Source organism: Amblyomma maculatum, chromosome 4, assembly GCF_055883805.1.
Source record: "Amblyomma maculatum isolate TAMU_Amacu chromosome 4, ASM5588380v1, whole genome shotgun sequence".
In the NCBI taxonomy this organism is placed as follows: domain Eukaryota; kingdom Metazoa; phylum Arthropoda; class Arachnida; order Ixodida; family Ixodidae; genus Amblyomma; species Amblyomma maculatum.
In genome coordinates, this window is record NC_139347.1 from 6,984,428 (window position 1) to 6,992,600 (window position 8,173).

Sequence of the window (8,173 nt, forward strand, 5' to 3'; positions counted from 1 at the left end):
CCATTTCGGCGAAGTAACTTTGCGAACAAGGCATAAAGGAGCATTGGTATTCATTTCTGCACTTTCCGAGGCCAACCCTACGGAGACACATCGTCGAGCAGGGATTCGGCCGGCGTCATGGCTCATTTGCTTTCTTCTCCAGTTGAGATTGTCTAATATGTCACGTCAACGAGCCTTGCCTTCTTTTTATGAACATTGCGCACGGGGATTCAGTAATGCGTGCGTAGCTTTTCTCCAGTTTTGTTACTCAACCGCTGAGATGGGAGCCCCGGCAAATTACCTGCCAGATGTTAAAGCGGCAGAAGTCAGAAATTAATTGCTTTTCTTCGCGCCAGACATAATAGGCGTATTTTGAAGTGGACTTGATCCCCTATTTCTCCACAACTCTCCGCATTCTATATCTATTTCTCTTTGTTTCAGATACAGGTGAAAATACTTTCTAATAAAGTACGTCATTAAAGGATGGCGCTTGGTAACATCGAAAAGGTGTTGTCAGTATTCAGTAGTTTTTGTTTCTTAATTTTTCATTCTTCTAATAAATCTGAAGTTCAGATGCTTGCACGTTTGGACTAAATATCTGTAGGCATCTTGCTCAAAATCTCCCGGGCATAAAATCTTGTCAAATGAATTTGCATAGTTTAAACTAGCACTTAACATATTGTTAGTTGCCTAACATTCTTTAAAAAAAAAAAAACACGTTTCTCATTGTACAATAAGGAGAAAAAAATGAGGGAACCACTCCCACATCTTCTTTTTGAACCTACTTTAACAGCAGCACAAAGCTAAATTCGAAAAGCTCTGAACTAGAAGAGCTGCGACAGACCAATTTTGCATGCACTTCCTGGCAGCTGCCGCTGCGGATGCCGCTGAACCTTCTGTTGTCAGCTAAAACTGATGACTTTTAAAACGACACTTAATACAAGCTTCAACGAACTTCTCACAACGGAAATATCAGCGCTGGCTGGCTCCTGCTTTAACCAAAACTCAGACAGCCAAGTAATAACACTGCTATGCATGCGCAAGCAACGGAAACCTCCCTAAATCCCTGGAAACAGCAAACAAAACTTAATTTATTTGTCGTTTAGACAAACCTAAAATAAGTGAGTTCGCAGCATGTAATATTTGCTGCGGTTAACAAGCGAAGTATGCCCTATGCTTCACTGAGAGGGGAACACCGTGCCTTCTCAGATATCTGTTTCTCTGTAGAGAACTTTTGCGCTCAGCAATCAGCGTAGTGTATCGCCGCGACGAACGTACGTTAGAACCGCGAAAACACGCGAGACGTAAGCGCGCGCTGATCGCATGCCGGCGCCATAATGCGGCCAGCAGCGATCCGGATGCGGTGACAGTAGCACTTGGCCACTTCTCAGGAAAGCCCCAACATCGGCTACACACTGTTCCAGGTGCCGCCGCCGCTAAATGACAGGCTGAGAGGCAGCCTGGATAAGAAAGCTTGAGATGCAGGTGAACGATCACATTATCGCTTAATGCTCATTGCTGGTACCAGTCAAGGGAGTGTGACGTGGCTGACAACACTTCCTTGGCAGCGCCAGACTTTGGTAGCAAATAACTCCAGGTTAGCTGCCCGGACCGCCTGTACGGCAAAGAAAAGCGAATCGCCGAGGTATGTAAGTATGAAAGGTAAAAAAGGAAAGGAAGGCAGAAAGTATTAGCATAGAAGATAGCGAGTGCGTCGTGTAACCAGGTTAGTTAAGAACATTCTTACTGCTTAGTGTCAACGCCCGTCATCTCTACGCGTCATTTACGTGAACTTTGTCGTGAGCTTTCTGGACAGCTCTGATTTGGTGAAAGAGGTTCAAGGTTTTTAGAAACCTTGAACCGTCACTGTTTTTAGAAACAAAAATATGACATTTGGAGGCAACGGCAACTTTGGAAGCAGTGCCCAACTATCGGACGAATAGCTATGATCTAAAAGAAGAGTTACACTGATAACCGCGCAAGCTTTCATAGCATGCAGCTGAAGAACAGAATGATGGCATACTCCAGCAAAATTCAGTGAGTATGATTTCGCCACGGAAAATACAAATAACCTTCACGGTTGAAAGGAATCAGTCAATTATGTTGGTTTTCGAACATGCCGAACCAAATATATTATTGGTTAGACCCCCGCCGCACACTTATATATGCACTGATTTTATCGTGGCAGAAAAAATTAGGGCAGTGTGTTGCGTGACACCTAACTTACTCCGCCCTGTCATAGTTGCTGCAGTTCAAGTGCTCCATCATGGTAGCGAATACCTTTGTGCAATGGAAAAGAAAGAAGCGCAACCAGAAGAGCGAGAACACAAATGGAGTAAGAAAAAAAAAAAAAGAGAAAAGCCGTAGCGGCGTTTCAGTGCCCGTTTCTCTTCCGTCTCCACACGCGCTTAACGAAGAAAGGACGAAACCGGATCCAGCAGGTGGGCACCTACCTTTGTGAAGGCCAAGACAATGTGGCCCTGATGAGGCCAGTTCCATCAGGGTCGTCCTTCTTTCTCTTTGAGACCGGCTGCTAGTACGAGCGCAGCGGGCAGCAAGAAGCACTCGTCCGCCGTGCTGAAAGCCATGCTTCGGCCTGTCACAGCTGGAAGAAAAGCTACCCGGGACGACAAACAGCGTTTCGCATTAGCGTCAGACAATGCACGACAATCACTGCGCTGTTGCATCCCTTTCTTCCCTTGTTCTTCCCCTACCTCCAACTTCCCATCCTCACTCATGCTCTCCTTTCGGCCCTGCCTTCCTTTTTCTTTCTTATAGAGGGGCTGTCCCGAACCCTCGTTGCCTTACGCTATTTGGGAGCAGCGTGGGTGAATCCTTTTTTTCTCTTCCTCACCTGCGTGTGTCCCTGTCTGCTGCTTTTGGGCACCTAGCAGGTTTCTTCCTTGTGTGTACGTTATTCTCGCCCAGTGACGAATAGCACCCACACCTGAAACCACTCCACTGTTGCGCCGTGTCTTTGTTTCTTGCTCGGCATCATTGGCTTTTTTTCCCGTGTTTTACCCGCTCTGCGATGCATGGCTGGTTCAGTCTCATGGACTGAATAGCGGGATCCGAGTACCGCTCGAGGTTACCGCACGACGCTGGCGTTGCTCGTGCCGGGAAAGTTTTGCCATAGAATGATAGGGAGTACTTTTGGTTTGGGCCGACCTTTTTACAGTGCCGTTCTTCCTTGTTTTCGGTAAGATGTGTTGCCTTCGATAAGAGCGACTTTCAGACACATCGCTTATAGGTTCCAAGCCCCTTGTGTTGATTCACTTGGTTTGTTTTATTTGACAGTGATAGTTTACCCTGGGTAAGCCGTATCAGTGCTGTAGTATGTCGTAGTTTAAAACACCCGCGTCCACTTACTTTTCAATCCCTATTTGGTGCCGCAGTGTGCAATCATGTTGAGAACGTGCAACATCCCACAAAGTCCCGAAAATGTGCCGACGAGTCATAATGATACTGTGATGCTACATAGTTTGTTCCGAAGGAAAGCGAGAAACATGAGAGTCACTTTTTAAACTACATTTTCCTTATAACGTAGCTAGTACCACCCTTAATGTTTTTCCCTGAAAAACATCCGGCCTCCCGGAAACAAGGCACGGTGTTTTCGCGGTGGAAAGCTCTACCATACACTGAGGTTAGTAAGGCCCCACATGTTTCTTCCCTCTGGGATCTGCTGTAAAGGCACGGGCCAGGCTCGGCCCACGATTCGTCGTGTGTGCCCGAAGGAAACACTGGAGCGGCGGCACTAATTGGTCTTTTGTGAGGATACGGATCAACTCTTTGCCAGAGCGTGTTAGACGCGCGGGCCGTGCCAGATGATGTTTGCAATCGCGTCGCCCGGAAGACGCCTGGGATACCGAACGTTCGGGGGAGGGAGCGGCGCGGATGGACTGGTTGGAGCAGTAAACCGTACTGGGTGCAAAACTTTTCCCTGCCTTGTTGCTTCTGGTGAGCTTCCGTTTTATGACGCTAGTGTACGGGTGAGGCTGTATTGGGCAGTGACCCTTGATTGTGTTTGACGTTTATCAGGGGAAAAGGGGGCAGAGAAGAGGAGGAAACTAAAGGGAAGGCGGGTGGTGGGAAACGAGTTTCTAGGCGCTTTCTGTTTTCCCGTAGAATGGAGAGGAAATAAAGGACGACGATTGCTCGCGGCTTTTCTGATGACAAGAGTGGCGGCGCGGGACCCGCGTAGTTTTGCGCCCGCCTTCCTGCTTTACCATGGCCGCCCTCCCTGGGGTACGTGTTCAAGAGGTAGTGTTCACATTGTGAGGAGTTGTGTTTCGGCCTATTGTACTAAGTTAGTCTTCTATGTTTCCTCCTTTCAAGTATTGCTGACGTTTCTCCTTTGCTTCCTTCGGAAACTTTTGCCTCGTCAGTACGCATGGCTGCCACTTCATCTACACGTAGTGTTATCATGCCGCTTTTTATCCCCTTTCTTCGTCTACTCACTTTATACGTAAAAATGAAAACTGATCAGACACAGTATAGCACCATACAGATGCACTATGGTAGCTTTTGCGGGCCAATAAATTATTTTGTGAGCCCAGTAAGGATTAAGGTTGTGAAAACAATATCATTTCTCAATATATCAATTTCATCGTGTATGCTGTCCAGCGTATCTCATGTATGGGGCGCTGAAACTGTTCACGAGTATAGAAAACAGGGCGAGTTAGATTGAACTCATCTTAAAGCAGCGCGAAACACAAGACGAAAAGGAACATTACGAAAAGGAATAATGAAACATTACGAAAACTTACCAAAAAGGAACAGAAGAAAAGGCACTGTGACGCCTATCTATTCGAAAACAATTTTATGAACAAAAAAGCATCTGTGGCAAGTTTCTCATTGTCATGGAACTATTTGTATGCTAGCCACCGTCACAAGTGCCATTCAGTATATAGTGAAATGCCTTACGCGTCAGAACTAGACAGCTGCTCTGCACCTGCATTTAAGACAGAATCGTCACAAACTCATACATAGCGGCCAAATTGCGGTAAACATTTCGAGACCAGGATACCTCGGATCCCAGGTCATATAGTATGGGTGAGCGGCCATAATTTTTCAAGAAATCCAGAAATAAACTTCTGCGTACTATGTTTCTGAATGCTTGTTGCTGTTTTTGGCATAAGAGGAAAAGTAGCTTTGATTTAATGTAATTTCATCAGACTCCTTAAAACTCGGACTCCAGCCGCTTCTATCTTTGTCCCGAGAGAGGTCACCGAGCGGTGCGTGAAGGGCGGAGCATCATGTGAACAGGAAGCTCTTCCCGTTTCTCGTTCCCGCTCTCCCTATAGTACTCCCATGGTCCCGACAGCGACTCATTAGCAACCGGTCAACACAGTGTGACCTACCCGCGTTGTCGCCGTGTTTTGTGTTGTATTTCCTGTTGTGTCCAGCTGGGGGTCATTAGGGAGCTCAGTGCCTCCATGGTCTTGACTAATTGGCCGGCCGCGGGCCGATTCCTCATTTGGAACGCCCGGTAGAGTAATCTGCAAGTGTCTGCAGCCGTCCGCGCTGAGACGTGGCTAATCTTTCTTCTGCCAGTTGGCCTTCATTAAGAAGAGAGCCGGTCCAGTCTACATCCTATTGACGCAATAGAAGTGCGTCTTCTGAGAAAATACTCTCTTCTTGGAAGAAACAAGAGACGGGTAGGGAAAGCGAGGTGGAAAGGCATTATGCCCAAGCTTTGGCAGAAGCTGTAAGGGGTATTAGAAGCCTTTTTTTTTTTTTTTGAGCAGGAACGCGGCCCAGACCATGTGTACTTTTATTATCAGACTCTTGCTGAGCGTTAAATCATACTAAGCCATTAGTGAGTAGATAAACTTAATATACAATCAGCCAAAACCAGCTGTAAGACCAGCAGATATTCTTACGTACGATATACAACGTATCTCAGATACTTTATCGCGCTAATATGCATAAGAAGCATGTGTACTGCAGACCCTAGTGTTATGATCATTTGGACAAAACATTGGCTCTTCTAGAAGTTTATGGATTGTTCCAAGAAGAGTTTTGTGTCAACAAAGCTCTTTGCTTTTTCAGCTTTTCTATTTTTATGTTATTATATTTACTCACACAAAATTACGTGTAGCATTCAGCGCATTGTTACTTGACACATATTCGTGCTAGTTAATCTGCTTTACAGGAGACGTTAACATTTGGCAGTGGCTGTAATATTTTGTTCTCGACATCAATTTGGAAGTTTTTTGGAGATTAGTCATGCTTACATAATCGAGCTTTTCTTTTCTTGAATATCGTACGTATTATAGTGCTATTCTTCCTCCTCTTTAAAGTCACTTTCCTTGGTCTTCATGTTTTATTATTTCAGTTTTTCAGCGTTTTTCTGTTTGCCCCTGTAAAGTAGTTTCTACGGAAGGCTGGAAAGCATTAGGCAAAGTATTAGCGGTAGGAGAACAGAAGAGGGTTCGCAAAGCGGAGGCTGGTGAAAGAAGAATTAGTGGCTGTCGATACGCTTTGGACATAAACATCGAATTTCTACCTATAAGGTAACTATATAACAGTGCTAATTTACTACTGATGACAAAAATAAACGTTACAGCCAGGAGCATGCTAAAACGTGCGGTTAGGATTCTCGTCTTTACACTGTTACGTCTAGCCACCTCGGAAGAATAAGCTGGAGCAGAGCCACCAGCATAATGTAGCTGTGAACTGTTGAAGAAGGGGTACCTTTTCTTCTTTGCAGGTGCTGTTCAAGGCAGCAGTCAGGGCGACTCATCGCGGAACACTGCGGAAGGGACATTTTGTTTGGTGAGTCAAATATTTAGCGCGAGTAGAGAAAAAGGACGTCCAAGAGATAAAAATAATACAAATTTTTTCCATATTTGTATCTAAAAACGTTACATACTATCTGCAAAAATTAAACGCGAGAAATAAAGTTTAGACTGAGACAACAAAAGCGGAAGATCTTGGGTGGGGGGATGCTCAATTCTAGCTTAAAATAGCTTAGCTTCGAAGCCGCGAATATTGTTATTTCGAAGTGTTGATCAATCTTGTATTCCTTCTTGTACTCTGGGTGGGTCAGCGGATTGCTACGGTTATCATACAAACGCCGCTGCCAAACATAGGACGCAGAAGAAAAGCACGCACAGGGACTCCTCCTTACCCTATGGTAAGTAGGGGCGTTTGCAAGAAGCCCTTGGACGCTTAATGCTTTCTTGCGCTTCGCTTACTTCTATTCCTCGTACATAACGGGTAATGAGCCATACAGTCGCAAGGGATCGAACTAGAAGAGAACCAGGTGAATATGTGCACAGAGCTTTAAATTGCGCAACGCACGTACATTTTTTTCTTCTTATATTCTATTACAAGTGGGCTGAAAGCGTTTATGTGGGAACGAAGCTGCGACGCTCCACTCATTGCAAGACTCATGCCCGTTATTTTCTAAGATGTAAAGTGAGTATGTATATGTTGTTAAAGTGCCTGCGGCGACCCATTTAATGTGAAGAGGGCTAAGGAAAATAGCATCTGCATGCAGTGCACGATAACAACAATATTAGCATAATATCGTTGCTGCCAGAAAGACGGCGAGATGGCAAATGTCAAAATCGAGCGTTATGACATCATCAGAAAAGAACTTCCACGAGCAGAGGTCGAAAAAATGAGCTTAGAAAAATGCTGTTCTTGTTTCATAAGCGCTTGGGTTAAAAGTGGGGCACCGTTGTCTTCGGCGCCAAGACAAGGCGATCAATTTTAAGTGCTTGGAAACATTTCTTGTACGTTTATTAACGTAGTGCGTTTCCTTCTTGATGTGCGTCCACTCCTGCGTAGTAAGGTCCAAAGCCAGAAATGAGGCGGCCTCGAACCTGGGACGAAACTAGCGATGTGGCGACCAATCTATTTCCATTTATATACAGACCATCATGAGAAAACGTTCATAGTTCTTGCCTATGCGCTCTTCATTCGGTCCACCACTTACCGTTTATGTCGCTAGAATATTTTAGATACAGAATTGCTAGTTGCTCATACCCCCGTGTTTAGCAGTATTCATCCAATGTCATGCGTCAGAAACCAGGGTCCCTTTGCCGCCGCCGTTCTCTAACAAACAATGTCCTGACAGATCATTGGCTGCCCGCTTCTGTGTGTCCTCGTTTTTTTCTTGTTAGTCTTAACTTGACACAACCTTTATTTATGAAAAGAGTGAGATGAGGGAATATTTGTTTTATGC

At 45.2% G+C, this 8,173-nt stretch overlaps 1 protein-coding gene across 3 annotated transcripts in view; it reads left to right on the forward strand.

Moving 5' to 3' along the window:
- Sox102F (transcription factor Sox102F) overlaps positions 1-8,173 on the forward strand; it is a 1,035,502-nt gene that overhangs the window by 208,052 nt on the left and 819,277 nt on the right. For all 3 annotated transcript variants that reach the window (XM_084600705.1, XM_084600709.1, XM_084600706.1), the window contains exon 2: positions 6,692-6,756. The gene's annotated coding sequence lies outside the window, so the exon portion shown is untranslated. The remainder of the gene's footprint in view (positions 1-6,691; positions 6,757-8,173) is intronic.